The sequence below is a fragment of the Argopecten irradians genome, chromosome 5 (assembly GCF_041381155.1).
Source record: "Argopecten irradians isolate NY chromosome 5, Ai_NY, whole genome shotgun sequence".
Taxonomy (NCBI): Eukaryota; Metazoa; Mollusca; class Bivalvia; order Pectinida; family Pectinidae; genus Argopecten; species Argopecten irradians.
Window position 1 is genome coordinate 41,049,394 of NC_091138.1, and position 23,343 is coordinate 41,072,736.

Sequence of the window (23,343 nt, forward strand, 5' to 3'; positions counted from 1 at the left end):
AAGTCTAATCAACATCATATGGTTCAATAATACAATGAGTATCTGAATGTGACATGCTCCGCTCATCTCTCTCGTCTCAGTATTACCGCTCATCTCTCTCATCTCAGTATTACAGCAGCATTATTTCTCACTGGAATATACTTTCCGCCAAAAATAAAATAGGCAATTTCCACTATCGCAAAGAGACACAACACGAATATACCGCGGCCTCCTAAACACTGGGGGCTGTCATTTAACTATCCTGGCTGTTAATATGGCGCAAAGACCAACCAACCAGCATTCATTCCTTCTCAAAGGAATGTTTACCCGTGCATGACATGTGTTTTGACTTCTATTTCTGTAATAATATTCTCACGTGTGTTGTCTTTTGTCTACCAGCCGGACGTCTGTTCTCCGCTGAAACCTCAAACATAGCGTGTTGTACATCTAGATGTCAATAAAATCGTATCCCTAAGTAATGATATCGATAGAGATACAATTACCACATAAATACGGGTTATTTAAATATGAGGACACGAAACGCCACAAATGATATAAAGTACCTGTCTTGAAGCCTTTGACGGATTCAAAAATATCCAATCTGATCAAGGGTTTTATGTTGCAGTTCATGACAATGTTTTTAAAACTGCAGCAGTAGTATTCCTTCAGTGAACGTAACCGGTATTATTGGGTTGAATTCCATAAATATCTGCCGAACAAGAATAGGCGCCACGTTATAGATTAAATTGTCTCATTTGGGAGCGACGTCGGGAGCTAAAGGTTTCATTAATACCTCATTTATTTACTTACCTAAATGTCAGCGTTCTATATTATATATGGAAATAATTTTGATGGCGAACAATTGAGTCGTTTACAACTATCGAGTATGTAAAACAAGTACGAAATATGTCTTGATCACAGACACCTTATGTGTTTTTATAATCTAATCGTTAGGTATAGTTGTATCGCAGTATGAAAAATTTACCGTAATCCTTTGCCAGGCTGTAACAAACGTTCTAAATAATGTGAACGTTCCGGTCAAGTAGGCCAAGAGAATGGATTTGACCGACAGTGTTACAGTGACGTAAATCTTGTCGTTCTCAAAATCATAATGCTCTTATGGCATTGTGAAAGAGGGTGGGAGATTTAATTAGGTCCATTACTTCTGTATATACATATACATGGGTGTTACGCTCGATATAGTATATATCAACTGTACTGGTATGATGATAGGTGTCTATCAACGGAGCGTATTAATGCGGTAAGAATTGATTGATGTTGTCCAATGTCTCCCAGTTCTCCACGAACGTCCCGTGTAAAAGTCGCGGCGCGCAACAGTCCGACTCGTGATGTAGCAGACGATAGCCATATCAGCCCGAAAACTATAAGGGTTACTCAAAACTTACTAATATACCCTTAGTGACAAACCGGTTTTATATTCTTTCGACTGATACGGCCTATTCAAAGTGGTTATATATTTTTCACGACTTTGTGCCATCGCCCGAAACGTCAGTGAAATGGAACTACTAACTTAGAACAGCATCATATGGTTCAGATACCTGCCAATGTGTATATATAGTGCTTGACATCGTTCTCCTGTGGAAGGTATTGGGTGGATTTCAGATCTTGTGAGTTTAAAGCTATATAACAAGGCGACCTGATTTGGAATCGATTTCGGATACATCAAGGTAGGTGTTTGTAAAGATACTGGCATATATTTACATCTCCGTGAATATATATGATTTGACGTTACATACTGTTTTTATATGGAATCCTCGAGTCCCATTTACAGTGACAGAACAAAAGAATTGACAGAGTGGTTTCAGATCAGTATATTGTGCCAGATTCCCACATATTGCTTTTGTGAAACTAATGCAATTTTATTGATTGTAAGAACAAATATTTAACGCTTTTAACGAAATTCGATTTTTTAGTAAATCTAATTGCATTTATTGTAGGACTGACTTTTATGCGTTGGTATACAACAATTTATATTTTTATTGAGAAAATTAATAATACGTATTAAATACAAAGAATAATCTTTTATTCTTTAAAAGATGAAAGAGAAAAGGCTTTAAACAAATTGTTACCACGAGACAGTTAGTCAAATATTCCGTCTTTGCATATTATAGAGTTAGCTCCTTTGCGGGTAGGTATCAATTGTTACGTCATTATTTTGTAAGCACAATTCACGTCGTTTTCTCCGCAAAACTATGACGTTACGCTCGCTAACACATGACATCACAAACAATACTTACCCGCAAGGCAGATAGCGTTATTTATAAACATGATACGTCCTTACATGACCCTGGTTGTTAATAGGACGTTAAACTAATAAAAACCAATTAAACCATTATTTTTAACATTTAAGAAAAGAACTAGTAGCTTCCTTGGATGTTTATTTTGTGTTAATCATTCCCTTTCGGGATGTCTTGTCTAGGTCACACAGATAAACAAGGAATGTTACTTGGATACAATCAATTATTCATCCACCCATACGCAAAAGCTTTCTGTTTAGGAAAGGTGAGAACATCCCATGTTAAGAATGTAAATAGTTCAGACGAGAATTAGTGAATAAAAAACGTAAATGTAAAACCAAATTGATTCATAAAAGGTATTTTATGTTTTATTAATGGATTGGCAACGTTAATGAAAACCAAATTAATTCATAAAAAGGCTAATACAGTACGTGTTTATCAATGGATAGCCAAAATACCTAAATAAACATGTAAATTATATATAGGTCAAGGAAGCAATTCAAACCATGTACACGAAATAGATTATCGAATTTTCAAGGCAGTTTCAACACATATACAATTAACACCGTCACGTGGAATTAAAGAAACAATAGTAAATACATGAGACAAAGCAAACAAATATTACAATAACGTTTAACGCAAAAAATATGATATATTCATTATTAGTAAAATGTATATAACGTTCTTAATTTTGTTATAAGCATCACAGAAAATACAATTACAATGTAAATGTTGTGGCTCCAATGAAGACACCATATTTGAGGAGCGAATCCTTAGTATCGGAATAAACGGACGTGATCCGAAAGATTTCCAAGTTCTTTTTACGTTCTATCGAGAATTGGAACAAGTGGTATGTTGTAAGATGTATCATGCATATGGAATAATCGTATGAGTGAAGTGTAACTGAATGGTAAATTCCGCTTCATAGGAAAGGAACCAACTTTATCCCATAACCCTACATGTTTCACATTGGAAAAACCATGTGATAAATTCCATAGCAGTTGGTTATCATTTATGTTTACACACTCCAGTGGTTGGTCAATGCCAAGATCTCTTGATTCCGATTGGCTTTCAACTTAAGGCTATTTTTCACAGCGCATTTTCTTTAAAATAGCATTGCTATTTACTGTATAACAGGTAGATGCTTATTCAAAGTTTTAAACAATAGAATATTAGTTCACTATTAAGGCACTATATTTTATGGCGGATAGATATCATTACACATTGTATGGTGGTACGTTTCCCTGAATGAAGACGAGAAAGTGGTCACCACGGTATAAATATAGAGTTAAAGTTATGGGATAAATAAGTTCCCCAACGCGTGACTGTTGTTTATCAGGTCTATCTAAACTCTCGTTAGTCAATTTTCAAATTTTCAAAAGACACTCGCTAAGACTCGTGTCTTTTAAAAAATTGAAAATTAACTAATTCGAGTTTGATAAACATGATAAACAACAGTCACTTGTTGGAAAACCTCTATTTGTATGGATTCCCCTGCAGTGTCAAGTGTGTATTCCATTTAATAGCCCAAAAATTCATAGCACCCTAATCGAGGCCAATTCGGTGATGTGAAACCTTGGGAATTCTTCCGTGTCTTCTAACATCCACTCATCGACATCATCCTAGCTACAATACCCGGATATCTTATTTTGTCAGATGACATCTATCGTTCCCCGCGTACCATATTCCTGACACTGATAGTAGATGGCGCTATGATATATCCCCTTTTAGCACTTCCTGTAATATTTCCTTGATATGCGTACTGACATAAGGAGATTACTTTCAAATAAATCTAGATAGGGTCATAGTGATTGAAATCAGTTGCATGAAAGTATTCAATATAACTATTCAAAATATTTTTTTAAAAACAAATGCAATTCTATTAGAATGATTTTTAGAATGATAACGTGCATAAATTGTTTTTTTATGTAATATATGTTGGAGAAGAAAAATGTCACTTACATAACAAATTGTTTTGTGCTCATGTAATTAGGACAGATGGTTTAAGTTTCATTAGTTTAACGTCCTATTAACGGCCAGAGTCATTTAAGGACGTGCAAGATTTGTTGATGGAGGAAAGCCGGAGTACTCCGAGAAAAAACCCACCGACTAGCGGTCAATAGCTGGCAACTGCCCCCAATGGGATTCGAACTTGCGACCCAGAGGTGGGAAGATTGTGGTAATATTTTTAGACATCTTGACCACTCGGCCACCGCGGCTACAATTTTTGTTTATGACTTAACCTGCGAATTTATGCTATGAAATTACAGTGTTGATCCCAGCAATTTTGACAAAGAACATTTAAACAGTGCATGAGATCAATATTATCTACGGTCATTGCTCCGACAATAACGTATGCCTAAGCTAAAATGAAATATGTTTACTAATAAAGATGACGCAAAATCTTTAATTATGTTTAAATTTAATAGAAAGTTAATCCCCGAGAGTATGAAAGCATATTGCTAATCTAATGGTGTACGGTGGATTATTAACCTGCCTGCTTCTCTCCAGACACAAGTCAAATTATGATATAATAAAAATATGAAAAATTATATTTTTATAATTAAGGAATAAAGTAATGTAGTAATGACAATAAATATGGCATATCAATATATATTTTTTTCGCAAAATACAATAAAAATAAAATACAGTTTAAATAACAAAATAAATGCTTACTTTTCTTATGACATATCTGATAATAAATACTGTGACATAACCTTGACAAAAATAGCTGTTTCAATTAACATTCTTAAAATAAACCTATCTATAAATAACATGCTAATCCATTTTGTATAATAATAATTATCATGGCGACTCGTGGTGTCCGGTTGTGTAATAGAGCTGGATTACATGTGATTATAGTCTCCACTATTAACTATAGACATATGTATTATAATCAGTACAGCCCAACAGTCCTCTAACGCAAACACAAAGTTCTCGTAAATCATAGATTTTATGCTATAAGTTTGTTTTTACGTTTATTTGCAATGAGGTTTTATTTAAAATTCTATTCCTTACGAATTTCACGATATTCATGTGTGAGTCATTTTATAAAGGTTATGTCACTGTTCTCTTGAAACTAATGTCATTTTAAGATAGGATTTTACAGAAATATGTGTCCGAAAATTATTTTAGAATAAAAAGTCTAGAAAAAATATTTTCTTAATTTAGCTGATTAAAGCACCTTTTGACATCTCTTTGCGATGCCCTTTGATATAACTATATGATTCAAGTTGATGTTTTCGCAATTTCAACTTAAAACAAGAAAAATCAATTTTAGCAATTGAAATCCACGATCTTACGAGCAGGATACGTATTATTTATCAATGACTATTAATTTTGCGGATCAGATTTTCGCGTCTATACAAATTGTCCCATAATTCCGCGAAAATATCATCCTTGCGAAAATGACCGGCTGTGGTTACTCCCACTGATTTATAATACTATGATAGAATCGTGGCATGGTGTATTCAGACTATATACCGTGTCTCTAGTAGTAAATGTACAGATTATAGACTACTAAAACTACGAAAATATCCTCCTCGCGAAAATTACGGGCTATCCAGGATCGCGTACAGTCGAAGCGTGTGGTAACAATGCTATGTTAGAATTATTGCGTGGTGTATTCAGAGTATATAGCGTGTCCCTAGAAGTTATCTAACAGATTACAGACGATTAGTGTCATATATATCATATATACGCTGTAATAATACTATCGATATGTATAAACCAATATAAAGTATTAAGGACGATGATAGGATTGAGAAAAGAATATTACCATGATATTATTCGGTTGCAGAATGCACATTCCTTTGTGGTTGTACATATGTCGTCAGGATGTAACCGTATGCTGAAAGGGTAATCTAAACAATCCAATTATATTTTACAGCAAAAGACATTGATATTTTATAAATAAACCATAAAATTGTACGGAATGTAAATTCCTTCAGCATTTTACTATTGTGTTTTGGGATGATAGCATCATTTGGTGCAATGGTGTTTCTATTAGTAAAGTAGGCCATATAAACTATGCAGATAAACTTAAATGCAAGGAGCATTTACGTTTTTTTTAATGCAGGATTTTAAATCACAAAAATTGCAGAGAAAGTAGTTATAAAATAAACAATTACATCTCAATACATGTGATCCATTTACCGACGAACACATTCATTCGTTTGGTAAACACTTTGAATCCGTGCATTTATAAACATTATAAGGCCGCATTTTTAGTAACAATTTAAATCTCTGCGTTGATAAATACATTATATCATGTTTCCGTTTTATAGGCTTTAATGTAATCCTTATATAACTTCGTAGACGAGGGCAATGTCTTGCATTACTATAATCCATTTGTTGTCGCCAAGTGACATTATACCACTGGAACTCACCCTATACTCACACAATGAAGGTCATGTAGGATCCGTTGTCAAAACTCGACGTTGACCGGTCATTTTGATCCAGGTACTCCGACCTTTCTCGTTATTTGGCTAGCATATCCTTTAATGTGACCGATTGCAATACAAACATTCACATATAAAGGAAATGTCCCAATGCTTTGCTGCACCATGCTGCTAAACACAACTTTTTTTGATGTCTAATGCAGATGTTTATTGATAAAATATTTGTAGACAAGAGAGCATCATCGATTATTGTATCCTTGGAAATAAATACTAGAGTTGCAGGTCCGTTTTCTCTCACAAAAATAAAGGCAATAAAACGTGATACTAAAACATTATGCCGGGGTTTATCTTAGAGACATCATAAAAAATGCCTATCGTTGGTCTTGTCATTCTGACCTAATTCCAGTAATATCTTTATATGCACTTGTTCAATCTGTTTTGCTTTACATGTAGGACTAGGGCAAATAGGAAAATAAGAATGAATGGGGATGGAGACGAGTTGTCGTGCTATGTTAGTGGAGACATAGATTATTCATCAGATATCACTTAACAGGGTTTGGGATTGATTAAAGTACATTACTGTCTTCCGTTTGTTGTTGATGTTTTTACGTTCACATCTCAAGAGAATTTACTCAAGATCGTTTGAAAACATATTTGAAAAGTTAATTGCAACACACAGCAGTTTCTTCCACTAGTAATTCAAGACGAAAATAATTGAAATTTGAAATATGTATTGATTAAGACAATGTGTCTATAGTTATGATAAAAATAGCACTCGAACTACAGAAAAAATTAATTTTGCATTTTATGAAATTTAATATTTGTGACAGAGAAATTCGTTTATATTGAAAGCCTTTATCTTTCAATTAAAAAAAAAACGGAAGAAAACTGCATTTGTTACTTACAATGCATGAATTTGCTTTCTCTTGCACAGAAATATTATCATTAATTTTATTATGCTACATAGCCATCGGAATTAGCTATGTGGGTAAAACCCAAGATGAAAAAAAAAAAAACACTAAAAAGTGTGCCTAAGATATGTATTTCACGAAATCCACGATATTGTTTTTAAACCATACTGAAAATCAACTAATATTCGCGCGTAAGATTGAATTTCGATTAAAACTTTCCTCCCTTAAACATAAATTATTATCAATGAGCTATCAACCTTGACCTTAAGAATAAATAGAAATATAGGTTATCGATGGCCAATGATTTAAAGTTGTGTGAATGTTCATCTTATGCATTTTACATGCTGGATGTTGTTGAATCAAAAATCACCTGACAGCGGCATTATCTTCACGAAATACGAAATTTGAAAAGGCAGCTCAACGAATAGAATTACTGAATTGTGCGATAATTCAAAATTGACATTCTCAAGAACAAACCCGAATTTGCATTTCAATGAATAATCATCATGTCAGATAGTCCAGGCAAATTAGTTTCTATCCATTACGACTGGCAGGTTTGTAATCAAATGTAAAATTAAATTGCAATTTTTGTTTGTAAAGACTGAATTTTAAATCGTTTTGTCAGTTGTCGATAAAAGAAATCGGTTTTCTTTAAATAATGGAAACCTTCTGAATAATATGATTTCGTCTAGCTTGAAGCATGCATTGGAGCCGAGGTCGAGTGGGGAAGATGTCCAGACATATAATCACAAGCCTTTCATTTCTTTGCTTCGTATATGGGGTAGTTATAAGGTACTGACCTCTGGTCGATGGTTTTTCTCCGTGTACTCCGGATTTTCCTCACCTCCTTCAACGTGACACGTGCTTAAACAACACTGGTGGTAAATTAGGTCAGGATTGTACAAACTCTTGTCGTGTAAAGTAGCATAGTTTATGGTAGTAGTTTGGTATCAGAGGACCTTCTGTAATTACTTAAAGGTCATCCTTGTTATAATACGTGCGATGGTGATGATAACTAACTCCCACCTTCATCCACATGACAATGGCGAGCTGTTAATATCCTCTCATTTATAAGTTAACAGCTGTCAAACCGTATAGCTCGCCAATTAGCATTGTACGATAATCAATGCGTCAATATGTTGTTGTTCTAGTTTAAACAATGTATATTCAGTAATGATGTGTTCACTCATTTACCACAAATTTACATCACATCATTGTATGCAGTAAAATATGGTTATATAACAAACCGCTAAGGAGCAGGAAATTCATAATGATGTAAGCATAATTCGTATATATACACATGGTGAATGGTTCGAAAATAAGACGGCTACGTAATTAAGCCTAACTTACGTTACAGGATACATAACTTCAAAAATAAGACGGACTTAAAAATAGTCCGGTCCTGAAAATAAGCCTGGGATTTCCTACCAAAAAAGAATATAAGCCACGGCTTTTTATCGAATTTTAGGGGATTGCACTCATCTTTTAGGATCATTAACGGGGAATGCAAATTACTAAAACTAGCTTATACGCATCGATATACACACATTACAAACATCTTATTGTCCATTAACAGGGGCCTCGGTGGCCAAGCGGTTAAGATCTCTCGACATAATACCACAAGCCCTCCTCCTCTGTGTCGTGAGCTCGAATCTCAAGTGTGGCAGTTGCTAGGTACTGACCGCTGGTCGGTGGTTTTTCTCCGGGTACTCGAGTTTCCTCCACCAACAAACCTGGTACGTCCTAACATTACCCTGACTGTTTATAGGTTAGCAAACTAATAGAACCCATTTATAAGGAATGAAACTATAACGTTATAACCACGGATCCGTTGTTAGGATAATTTTCTGTATATCAATACTCCAAGCATTTTAGAATCCAGCTAGAATCACGAATACGACGGTTTTGTTTTACCTATCAGAAATTACCTTTCTACCTGTAACGTCATCTTTGAATGGTGCAGTCTAAAATTTCGATAAATTTAGGAAATGGCTACTGTTTTATTGTATTTCTGGATCAGAACTTGAGTGGAAAGTTGCTTCGAGTGCTATGAGAGAGTCAGAAAAGTAAGCATAGCAATTGTCCTTATCACAACTGCCATCGCGTACTGGTTTACCGCGGAATGCCTGGGGACCAGACATTGACAAGGCAAGTTGATGAAGGTCTGGTGATGTTTATCATAGCAGTGAGCAACCCGGTGTTTATCGGGCTTAACAACTCAAACATGGTCTGATCATCTCTACAAATAGACTCGGGCAATCGATGCGTGACAACTTCTGTTCCGTGACTGTTACCAATATCAGGTTCAACCCAGGTTCATATTGATAAAGGTAATAAAGGTGGCATTTCACTGCGCCACAAGACACGTTCTGGCTCCCAATAGGTAACAATCTGCATTTAAAAGATATTCAGATGAGTTTGGAACATATTTAAAAAAAAAAGTATTGATATGACATCTATGGTCGATATAGATTCCACATTTTAACATAGTAGACATTTTTCATAGCGTTCGTTGATTTGTATATAGTGGTAATGATAAGTGAATGCAAATATTCGTATGTATTATAAACAAAATATAACATCAATAATATTCTCAAAATGGATGATCCAGGTTCCGTTATGCTCCTTAGTTATAACTAGCATATTTGTCCCATCATTGTAGATAAAAACAATGAATTAAATCACTATTGTCATTTATTAAAAAAAAAAATAAATGGCTTACTATATGTTTAATACAATTTAGAACTGTTCGAAAGAAGTTCATCATATGTTTAAAGCATTCATCCATCTATCTGTCGTAGTAAGGAAGGTATACCTCCTATATGAACGTCTATCAATGTTTTATTGATTTCAATATATCTGTTGTATATGTGTATACGTTTCGATAGCTGCATACGTAGTTGTTTGATGTTAAATAAATTCATAGTTTGCATCCTTATGAACCATAACACGAATGTAACAGAGCGCATTAGGTTATATATAGATTTAATCGCTACCTCCGCTATGGGTCGAACTCGGGACCTCTAGCTTACGACTAATATTCACCAGGGATATACAGAGAATATATTACACTCTCACAACTACTTACAACAGCATTTTTTTCTGCCTCCAACTGCTTTTCAAGGATGAAAAGAAACAGTGTAATTTTTTATACGTTTATGGTAAACAAAGACATAGAGAAGCTATCCAACAGCTGCTATCGCTTCTTGGAATCTAAACGTGAGGGAGTGTCAGGAGAGACATTAGAAAGGATGAAGGTTATAAATACAGAGAAGAAACATTTAAAATCCAAATTTGTAAAGACAATTTAATGGTGTTAGCAGGCACAGACAACATTTAATGCTAGACAGCTTGTTTTTGTTGTAAAGAGAAAATTAGATACGACGTTTCCGAACACATTCAGTGAGCATATCTATTTTTATAGTCACACTATATGTAACTAACTGCAATAACTTAAGTTAGATTCAACTCCTATATTGTTGATTTTTGTAGACAAGCTATATCAAGACTGTTTATAATGATTCCCAGGAACTTAACTACAGTAGTTGTTGAAAGTTAATGGTTGTAGACATTCCGTCTTTTTAAAACTGGTCATCATAAAAGTTAAGGTATTTGAATGTCCATCGCAGCATCACAAAACTTTCGCTTCTTTCACTTGATCGCTTAAATTTCATGTCTCATTCATACAAATATCTATTAATTTAACTACAATAGATTATTTTGCACGGATGCATGTAACATTGTATAACGTCATAACACACATCGCCTTTATTTCTTTAATGTCTTTCTTTGTACAGCGTTATATTTTTCATATGATATAGCTTTATCACTAAAACCGGGCTTTGACCGCATTTCTTGTCAGTCGAGAAGAAACTTTAAATTGCACTCCGCAGACAAACGAGTAAGCTTATGGTATGTCGGCCTGGCGACTTTCAGCAGCATTTTCTACTGCTTCACCAGCGATGCCATTTAGATGCGTGATATATGTAGTCACGGGAACCTTCGGACAAGATTGATGTTTTACCAGCCAAATGTCTTGTCCGAGACAACTTTATTCTCTCCTGACAGACGACAATGTAACGGTGAAGTATTCAGCACAGCACAAGGTGTATGGCAAAAGTCGAGCACACTTCCCCGACGTTCGTTGATGTAGCTGTTTTAGAAAAGTTGATGGATGATAGGGATTCCTGTGTTGGCCTTTTGTGTCCATTCCGTTGTCACATCATGAATACGATGAATATTCTTTGTCCCTAAACACAAAGTGTGATGTTCAATTACAAAAGTTCGTTTTTTCCGATGACCGAGTTCTGACATACTGTGAAAACATTATATTTCGTGGGTTTTCAATTTTCATGTTTTTTTTACATGAAGCAATTAAGTCAAAGTTATTTTAATTGCTTTTTTATCCAAAGTCATAGTTCAAGCCTAAATAACAGTGACAACTCGCGAATATTAAAACACTGTGTAAATGTCTCCACCAAGAATTTAAATCCAAAAGAAACTGTAAAATGTTGTCTCTCTCGAAAATTGGCCAAAACAAAAATAAATGATTTTTACAGAATGTCACCTGTTCTGGTTGTCAAAATGATTTAAGTGCTGCTTTGTGATGGTACAAATATGCTGTAATTCTTTTATTTCATATGTTTACATTTGAATAACATTACATTTCCAGTGTCAACAAATTTACAGAATATCTAACGTTCTCATTAGCAAAGGGAAACCTGTCTTCTCATTATCAAAGGGAAACAAATGGCGCTGAACGCATGATTGTAATTTTAGCCGACAAATGTAACACTATTGTCATCATATATTACTTTAAACACTACTACTTTTGACTTGACATTGCCATGCTTCTTGACTTTGCCATGCTAATTTCTTTGATTCATTGTTGACATATTATCTCGCAGTGAATATATCTGTTTGTAATTTAAAGTTAATTACCTGCACTGGTCTAACCAGGTATGATACTTAAATATCCAATAATAATTGACACGCTAGTTAGGGTACCTATCTGAGTACCGACCACTAGGATTACAATTGTAAGTGTCGGTTTTTCATCTTTTGTATTGATTCTTGATTTAAGCTATAGTTTATGCTTTGTAAAATATAAGGCAACTATCACCGAATGGACCACACAGCACTATTTTGGAATGCCTCCCTGTTGTAGATTTCTCAGGTTTTCCGGCATTCACCCATATTTTAAACATGACTTGTCCTTAAATATTCTCATATGTTAATAGAACATAAAAAACGTTCTAGTCTTATAGAGTTTGATTTCACAGCTTGGTATGCTGTATATACTGAAACGGACAAAGGCGACATTTGATAGTGTCTGTTTTAGTTATATAAACAGTAAACATATTTGTAAATGATGAATATATGAATCTCGTCCAAACGCATGTTGTTCATCAGTCATGCTAATAAGTGTTGACCATGCTTTCTATTTGATATACACTATTCACATATTTTGCAATACTTTCTATTAGGTACTAGGATTTTGAAGTATGCTTAAATACGACGGTTAACATTCAAAAAAGAATACTTTTGAACATTAAAAAATAAGAATATTGCTTGCGCGCTATTCAAACGATGAAAAGGATATCGCTCACTCTTCCGGGTCGCCTGGGTTTGTCATCCGTGGACGTTTACAGGTATTAACACTATCTTTTGTGTATTTGACCTATTCTATCTTTTAGGTTTGGATTGTGGTATTGTTGTAAGGTCAGCATACGTTACTCATTTACAATTCAATAGATCCACTAAACAGACAAAGTTTGCTTTCATTTCATAATAAACATTTTGATTTGTCACCAACGCAGCAACTTATACCTTAGTTATTAGTCAATTTAAATGTTAACAGAAACGCAGAGGTATTGAATTTATATCATCGCTATTCAGGGAAGCCGGGCGCTTTAGTGTGGATGGCGGAGAGTTGCCGTGGCGTTCCATCGATTGGATGCTCTCACAGCTCCCGAGTTGCTGCTTCAACCATGCGTGCCGCGCTAGTACCAGACTTTAGGAGTTCGCGAGAAACTTGTTTGCGCTGAGTTTGTGACTAGTCCTACATACCTACATAAGACCAGGTGTTGTCATTGATCTGGGATGTTTTATCAGGTGTGCGGGACTTTAGTCTCCGCTGAATCTTCCTGATCTATCCTACCAGCGCCCTACAACAAATAGACAATTCACAGATCATTTTCTCTAATTTAGACGCTTATTGTGTATATCATATTTTGTTTTAACACTTGGATTATTATTTGGTAACTCGGTTTTAGCGTTTTAGCCAATTTGTGGTGACTTGAGTATTTTGGCACATAGAGATGTGCTATTTTAGTGACAACCGAACGTTTGATAACGGAATACAAAGGGATATTAACGTTACCTTAGGATACTGTTTATGTGGTAAGTGTGTATCAGAGCTCGGTTTTACAATTTATATAGGTAAACTGAGTCTTATAACATTCAATGCTGTATAACTAATCCTATTTTATATTTTTTCCTCACGCTTTAAGTATCTGGACTTTAATTTTATTCATTTGTATCTACGAATTTTGTTTCACGATTCCCCTTCCCTTTGTACTTTCCAGATTCTCGTTTACCTAACACGACGTTAGCACATAAGCTTTCAGACCATAATTCCTCTTGTGAAGCGGTTAGCTCTGCAGCGTTCTGTGGCAATAATTCGTTTTACCATTGACACAAATATAATGAAAACTCGGTTAATTACAGGTAATAAAATGCAGAGCGATGCGGAACAATATCAAGATTACGTTACAAATTACAGTGTAATCATATAAAGCCATAAATCGGTCACAGTTACGAAAGTATTTTCGAACAAACAAGTGATTTAAAGGAGGATATTTTTCGCCATTTGCTTAATATCTTATCTTTTTGTGACTTTATATTCACATATAATACCGTGATTTTTAGTGTTATTGATGTTTATTTGTTGAGAATGTCTGTTAAAAGCGTCAGGCTTTAGAAGTGAAACAGATCGTTACATCATGGACGAATACCGGCGACTATTGGCCAGTTTCTGGAAAATCTCCTAATCAGGGTATTGCTCTCGTGACCAAAATATGGAGGAATATTATAACTGATGAAATATTTCTTGAAGTATAACCTTTGTTTAAAGTGATTTATGGAATCTATTGTTTTTCAAATACTTATATAAGGTATAATAGTCGTTTTGACATAATATTGGAGGTCTCAGATTTAATCCTATTTTGATATAGTGGATGGCAGTGATAATGTATATAGTAACCACAATATTACAGAGATATCTTCAAACTTGGATTTTCAAATATTTACATTAACATATGTTGTCGATAAAGCAGAGAATGTAAAGAAAATAGTACCACAATTATATCAAATTTGAATTTTGTATATAAATGATATCAACATTTGCATGTCGGGAGTTGTCGATGAGATAGAGAACACTAACTCTTCCAGAACACCAGGGTTTTTTTCGGTTTTTTTTTCTTTTATTTTTTTTAATTATCATACAACATTATATCTCGTTTATAACTACCGATGCTTCATTAGATTTATATTTTAAAACGTTTACTAGGTTATTGTTCATTTCAAGTTTTAATGGTTTGTTTTTTTCCTGTGCTTATTAAATTTTATGAAAGGAAAAGGAAGTATAATGGTAAGTTAATTTGTCCTCACGTGATTGCGATGGATTTTGTTAAAGAAGAAATTACTTCATTCACAGCTGATAAGATTAAAACGTATTTAAACTTTTACTATTATTAGTAATGGAGCGAAATAAAACAACACTAGTTAATTCCTAAGATATTATCTATGACGATAATCCATAACTTGATAGGGTACTTATATATTTAGCCATACCCCAAAACTATCCTTCACACCATCCCATAGCTTTACACATCCGGGTTCTCAGCTGAATGACACATTGACTTCTATCACGCAGCTTTGCAGAAAGTAAACCGACTTACCGATTTAAATGCGGCATCATATTATGTCGATCGGAAGTCAATAAAGCATGCGAAAGACATTTGATATTTGTCCTAGATTCTTTTAACTTCCGTACCAAATTACAACGATACACAATGGGTTCATAAATTACTTGGTCCTCGCGGAGCGGATCCCTAATTGGACATGCTGAGGAATAAATCCTTACTTTAGGGAGATCCATGCTGAGTGTATCATCCTAAATCTTTATTCCCCTAGTTTAAACAAAGTATAACCAAGACAAATTGGGAGCTTTTTTTTTCGTTTTGTTAGAATTTGGATTAGACAATCATTGGTGGAATATCTGGTTTGTGCATTGCTGTTAAGCATACAGAATGGCAATTCTGTAAACATCAGAAAAAATTATGCGTTTTATTTTAAATCATTAAGGTACATTGTACTTGCCTTTTAAAGGGAATAGTTAAATGGCAGTGGTCAAACCATGTTTAAACATAAGTTATATAACATTAGAATAGGAGGCAACTAATTTCTTTAATAGAAATTACATGATCAACTGATGTATACCATAACCAATGTTTGAAAAGCATTAAGCATATCATCATTTCCTTTTTGTAATTCTTGGAAACCACAGATGGTAGTCAATGCTGCTGGAGTTTTCGGTCCCAGATATATATTGAAACTTGCTTAGTATTATTTTCTTCGTCTTGATTTATTCCATCAGCGCAAAAGTATCATTTGAAATTTATTACTCATTTCTGTGGATGATGGGATATGGTATTTAATTTACTTAAAGTTTCGAATAAAATTATTTCTATCGACAAATACTTCGTATGTTACCAGAGAAATAAAACAGATATAAATGAATAAATCTTAACAATGCACTCTTAGGCTCTACATACATTGTAATTAGTAAATTTTGTTATATATTTGTATCCTATGGATCCTTACTTAGAAAAACGTTTATGTTCATTCACGAATGAAATCGCTCTTAATCGTGTCAAAATTTAAGTGCATTCTTGACTTGTCATGCCAGTACAGTATTAAGGATATTAAAATTAATAACCCTAATCTAAATCCAATCACTTTAATCAACACGATTAGGCTAAATGACGCAAATCAAAGAGCGCATGATACATATATAAATATATATATACACTAATCCCTGTCCCGAACCGAGTCCATAGTTTGGGTGTGCATGGAAGCTTAAACGCCGAAGTGTATAATTTTACACTATGTATTATTTCATTTTGTTGACTGTGTTCCCTAATCACCGATAGGCACGCTTAATTTGCCTGTGATCAAAGAATACAGTAGAGTCATGCCTATCTACGGGACTATTCGAGGACACTTTATTAAGTTTATTGCTATTTTGCCATGTTTTTGTATCGATCTTTTTATCCTGTCCTACACTTTACCTTCCAACCTCACTATTTCATGCTCAGCCGTGCTCACTGACCGTGATATTGGCATTCATAGAAATATTGAATGGTAGAAACATTGTTGTTTGCAAATGTTCATAGAATTGGCTTTACTGCTATGATGTAATTTGACCATTCTCACAAGTACCAACTGAGCTGCTGACTAATATATTGTCCTTCATCTCATATTTGTATTTTATGCACATAGCGTGCGGTGCCATGAAGATTTGGCACTAGATAATTTTATCATGACATTTTACAAGGTACCTCAATCCTATTTGTCACGAGCTTGTCACGAGCAGACGTAATAAATACCTCATAACTCCCCGAATGTTATGTTCCGCCCAGCTTTCTTTTGGTCTAGGAAAAACCTTTCACTGAGGCATATCACAAACATTAAAAGACAAAAGTAACATTATATTCTATACGATCATTATTTTATTTAAAGCTAATTATAAATATCTTGATATATTATGCATTATTTGCTTATAATTCTCTTAATTCCGATGATGCATTAAGTAAATGTCCAAAAAATGTTTCACTTGAGGTTAGCTCTAACTTTTCAAACTTCAATTGAAACCCTTATAAACTGCATTTTGTCACATATAAATGTCGAAAAAAGTACAGTATAATAACAATGATTTGGAACAGCTTTGGCATCTTCAGCATACCAATACTACAGGCTCATTTGCAATGCTTTCAAAGTTCTATTTCCAAACTTCCTATTTTCAGGACGAACAAGTATCATATTTCATTTAAATGACTTAACCTTTTTTTCTCGTTTCCAGTTTTATTTATGTCCTGGTATTGTCAAAATGTTGTCGAGACATTTCTTTGATTGCAAACGCGATATGGGTATAGCCCTCCGCATTTTGTGTATTAAATGATACATAAAGATAGATGTATAAGGATTGAGTTATGAGATCAGTCTGTGTCTTGTTGAGACTTCTGGGACGTGGGAAGATAATCTCTAATTCTTTTGGACATTCTTGTTATGACTTTTGGAATGTGTATAGATAATCTTTGATCCGTGGGGATATTCTTGTAGACATGTTATCTTCAAGTAATAATTCGGTCTGTTTACTTGGACTCGACCAGCACCAGCCTAAGACGATTGACGATTTCATCCATAAGCAGGATTCGGTAATGATACATGAAGGTTTCTGAACTGTTTTGATGACGAATAACAAAGTGATTTTCCAAAAAAGCAAAATAAAATACAAAACAACCAATAACAAACGAAATTCTCTCAATTCTGATGCTGCATTAGGTACATGTAAATATCCAAAAATGTTTCACTTAAAGTAAGCTCTAACTTTTCAAAATTCAATTGAAACCCTTAGAAACTGCGAATTTCGAAAAATAGCAAAACGAAATACAAAACACCCCAATACAAACACCAAAACCAAACACAAACATGCTATTGTAATTGAATACACGAATAAAAGAACACATGCGATGACACAGCTTGGAATGTTTGGAGACGATTGGTAACTAACATTGTCTATATTAATTAATATCAAAACATTGTCTTAAATGAATACTGTGTATGTTCAAAAACCCGGCGAAATAAATCAGATCTACTTGATGTTTAATCATGATAAATATCCAATTAATATATCTAACCTTTATATTTTTCTATTTTTCGATCGTTCCCTAGGGTGTGGGTTTGTTTGTTGTTTTGTTGTTTTTGTTATTGTTTTTTTTTCAAACTAGCTTTGATGATAAAAAATGACTTCTACTAACGGATCCCTGTCATATTTTATAAAAGGAATTACCAGTGAAGCTCATGGCCGTATATTAAAGGTTAAAAAATAAGACACTTTGACAGACAAAGTACAAGACCCTTCAATAACATGACAGGTCTATAGGGCAACACTATAATCTTATTTACATTAAGGCGGTACACAAATATATCAAGTTTACTTTGATAGTCTACGAAGCTTTTCATAGAGGATTCGACGCTCGGAGGATCCGGCCAAATATCGATCCTCGGCACGGAAGACTTGTTTTAAACGATAGCTGCATGTGTTTGCATAGGGAAGACGTTCATCCCTCAACATGCTTTTAAAATAAACTTCAATACATGTGAAGCAACGAAATGCCGTGGAACAGCTCAGATGTTTACCTTGTTTAAAACCTGATGCTGATCATGGTCATTTAGTTTAGTGGAGGTCGAAACAGTTATACTATTATTCTTACAACTCTTGGTTTTCAGGTTCTAGGTTCATTTGTCAGACAAAACTTTTACGGCAATATTTCCCCTGGGAACTTGTTCCTTGATAACGTGAACTGTTAACAGGACGGTATTAAACGCCAAACAAATCATAAGATGACACTGAAAGAAACATTTACAAGATATCACGGATACTTCTTCGTCGCAATCAATGTATGTGAAGAAAAAAGACATATAATGCTCAGCATTTTGGTAACCTTTCTTTCGACTGATAATTTTACAGCATCCATAAGTAAAATAGTTTCCAGGCATTTAGATAGGATATTCCTAACGTGTAATTATGTCGTGGCATATACTGAATTAGTTGGGCGTTGTTTGAAATGTTTTACAGGTTACTTAGCATTAAGTGTTGAAGACATATCCGCATCTTTTGACATTAAATGAGAGATACAAGAAACGAAAAAGACATTAACTTATAGATTTTGCCATTTTCTGGTTTCAGTATTTCATTTTTCAGTAGCATTTCTGGCTAACATGATCGAAAGAAAGGCATGCTTTTTATAGACGCAATATCATAGTAAATATTGATCTGAATTTTACTATAATGCATTGTCTGTGAATCAAGTTATGTCTGGAAAGCAAGGTGCCCTCTTATCTTTGTTACTGTATTGCTTTTGTTTCGGAAATGCATTTTAATTACAACTGTTCTTATCTCTCATCGTAAAAATGAATCCTCTTATTAGAATGATGAACATTGCACACATGGCTCTTCCAGAAAAGGTTTGCAGTAGCCTCCTATTTATTATATGTTTTTTCGTTATACCAGTAGTCTATAGAAAATGCTCGCAGTTAGTTTTCTTTAGAGAAAGAGCCATATTAGTCATCTGGTACGTCGTTTGGTTTCAGATCGTATAGCACATTGTTAAGAATTTGGTTATATCTTCTGCCAATGGGTTGCCTTTTTCGCTCTTAGTTTTCTTGAAGATTTTTGTTATGTTTGTAAAACTGTTCTTCCTACAAGAAGTTTTTCGTCAAAACAGCAAATAAATGTGGGTTGTTGTGAGATGGTTGTTTAGATTTACGCCCTATCAACAGTCAGGGTCATGTAAGGACGTGCCAGGTTTGATTGTGGAGGAAAACCGGAGTAACCGGAGAAAAACCACCGACAATTCAATGACTATCAAACAAATTATCATTTTTTTAAGAATAAGTTTTCAGACAAAAGGACAAAAGAAATCGCCGTTCTGTTTGAACTTTACGTCCACTATATGCATTTGAATTTAGTATGGGTTGTAAATGTTACTTTAACCAATCGACATCTTTGACCCAGTAATGACGGACTAGCTCTGTATTGTTGAACACTTCCATTAGTCAGTCATCGATCTCTCAATATCGGTATTTTTTGTTGTATTTGAAATTGATATTGCTTAATGATCCGTAATGTGATGATATTTATAGAAATCTATTCATGCTAAATATATTATCAAAGTATTCTTGAATTATCCGGTTTGAAACCTATTGTTCTTGATATGTTTGTGCATATTTAATACTATAGCTGCTATAACTACAGGACTTGGTTGGCTTAATGGGAAACAATAACGTTGTACTGACAGCGGATACCATATCACTGAAGGTAAAGCAGACCAATGAAAACTGAGGTGGGGTTAAAACAAAGTCATTGTATACCTATCACGAAGCGGATAATGAATAATTAAAATGTGGTTGATATTTCACTGTTTGTTTTGGTGAAATAAGGCATGGCGATGACACATGTTATTCGGTCTGTGACATTTCTTATTGGACATACCTCGGAATAAATGATTGGTTTTGATGAGAGTGATTAGGGATATTACAGGTTTATCATTGCTGGAATACAACCAAACAATGACGCATTGACGTGACTATTGCCAAATATATATATTCATGTTACACATTGTTTTCAAAGTACAATGCAACTATCTCTATCTTAAAGAATCAAGCGTGCGTTTCTAGCTGTAATATTTTTATGGCTGATTTTTTTTAAAAGCAAACGACATATTAGTAAGTCCCCATGAAATTCATAAGAAATAAAACCAATAATGATATTTACAACCTCTGAAATATTTTCTGTGGCATTCTGCAGTTAATACTTGGTAAATTAACTGAAGACAATGTTACTATCGTCAAATTGCAGTAATGAAGATGAAAAATATAATTGCATAATTGGATATACAAGTCACTGACATCTAATGAACCCAAAATAAGAAACAAGGACAAAATTTCTTCTTGTGGCCGCGATGTCTGAGATATTACAATATCCAAACATATTACCAAAAGTCCTTCACTTCTGCGATGTGAGTTCGAAACCCACTTAGGATTTATGGAAGGAAGTGGCCGCAGGTCGATGGTTTGTTCCTCATGATACTCTGGTTTTCTCCATCTCCTAAACCCTGGCAGTCCTTTAATGACTTTAGATCTTAATACACACCACACAGGACAGAAACTCCATGTTGACAACTAGTAGTACTAAATCTGTACATAGGTGACCCAGCTGGTAAGCTGACCTACTGGTAGCACTTCTGGAAGTCCACCAAACAAATTACACACAATTATTTTTAGGAAATAAATTATTGAAAACTTACAAAACCAGAAGAAACTATCATCGCGATATTGATTCCATAAAGATTGAGCCACGACAATCAAAGAATGACGTAAAATGTTAAGTACGCCCAGTTTGTGTGTGCTGGATTAACTTGCAGTGTATTTTTCTCGTTTGTTTACGAGTCTTAGCTGTTATCGATAAATCAATTGTAAAAAATAGCTGTGATCAATGTATTGTTTTTAAAATATCATTCCTCGCCAGCCAGCCTCCCGCGCGCGCCATGACGGTGTGGACGAGGTGTTGATTCGTTTAGATTCATTGCAGTGCAGTGATCGTCTGCTGATTTGTAGCAGGAGAAAACAGCACGTCGTTCATTGAAATGTGAACCCAATGGTCTAGCTTGTCACGTTGGTGATCTGTGTTACAGAAAACATCACACAGTGTCACACCAACTTGTGATTTGCATGCAGAAATTTTACATAGCTATGACGGTGTCGGTGATTGATTGGTCCCAGAATATTTCCCATTGTTCTATGCTTTATTACCATTTGAATCAATATGGATTAATCATTTGCGTGGAGAGGTCAGGATTAAAATTGATTATGGACCACAGTCGGATGTTGTCTCAATTTTATGCAGAAATATATGTGTTAAAACTCAAGGTCAACCAGGAATTAAAATAATAATCATTGCTTCCCTGAAATTTGTGTGACTATTTATATATGTTAGAGATCAATAAACGGTCTGCGAATCTGGGTCAGTGGCACAGACCCATGTATTGCTGCTCCTCTAAACGACCTTCACCATAGCCGGGTATCCTATCATGCTTTGTTTGTTTTACTTTTAAGTATTGGATGCAGCCTATCTATTTGATATCGTATATCAGTTTGCATAATTTTCATTTATCTGTATAATAAAATTTACATTTTGATATTATATACTATTGGATACAGAAGATTTATTTGATATCTATATATCAGTTTACATTTTGTTTTTTTTTATCTGTAAAATAAAATTTACAGTTTGATATGAGTAAAGATGATAGATAGGCTCTTCACAATCTCCAAAATCATTCGTTATATAATTGTGTGATGTAACTGATACTAGTGCTTTTTACTTTCTACTCCCTACGTGGGTAGAAGGCAGGGTTTATAGGGTAGATGGTAGGATTAGGGGTAGGTAGGATATAGGGTAGAGGGTACTAGAATCAGTTACATAATTGTGTGTTTCTAAATTAAGCGTTCATATGATAAAATGAAGGTTCGATTGTCCCTTAATAGTCGGCCATTGCTTTCCCTGACTTGATTACATCTACTATTTAAATGTTTACCCATGTGATATGTATTTAATTAGGATGTGCGAATGAAAGTTTCCGGAATATCAACATCCGCAATATGCACCGCTCCCTATTATGATGTAAGTCCCTTTATCAGACGATAAAAGATTGCTCCCACAGGCGGTTGTATCTATCGATTAGCACCTATGTTACCTGTGGTCTGTGTATCATAATCTTCATAAGTCCAGTCAGGGATGGCCAGATGTTGTCTGAACTGATTAGATGTGGTCTGGTGACTATTTTGTTCTAGTTACGTGATAATTGGTAGTTTGCGGGAAGAATGAAATATTCATTCAAGCCGAGAAGGGAAGTGCTTCCGCCGCCATGATAGAACAATAATTAATAT

At 34.5% G+C, this 23,343-nt stretch overlaps 1 protein-coding gene across 3 annotated transcripts in view; it reads left to right on the forward strand.

Moving 5' to 3' along the window:
• Positions 1 to 1,220: 1,220 nt before the first annotated feature.
• LOC138323873 (sodium/calcium exchanger 3-like) overlaps positions 1,221 to 23,343 on the forward strand; it is a 45,776-nt gene continuing 23,653 nt past the window's right edge. For 2 of the 3 annotated variants that reach the window (XM_069268776.1, XM_069268778.1), the window contains exon 1: positions 13,489 to 13,950. The gene's annotated coding sequence lies outside the window, so the exon portion shown is untranslated. Of the gene's footprint in view, positions 1,668 to 13,488; positions 13,951 to 23,343 lie in introns of those variants that run through there. The other variant, XM_069268777.1, reaches the window with a different exon arrangement.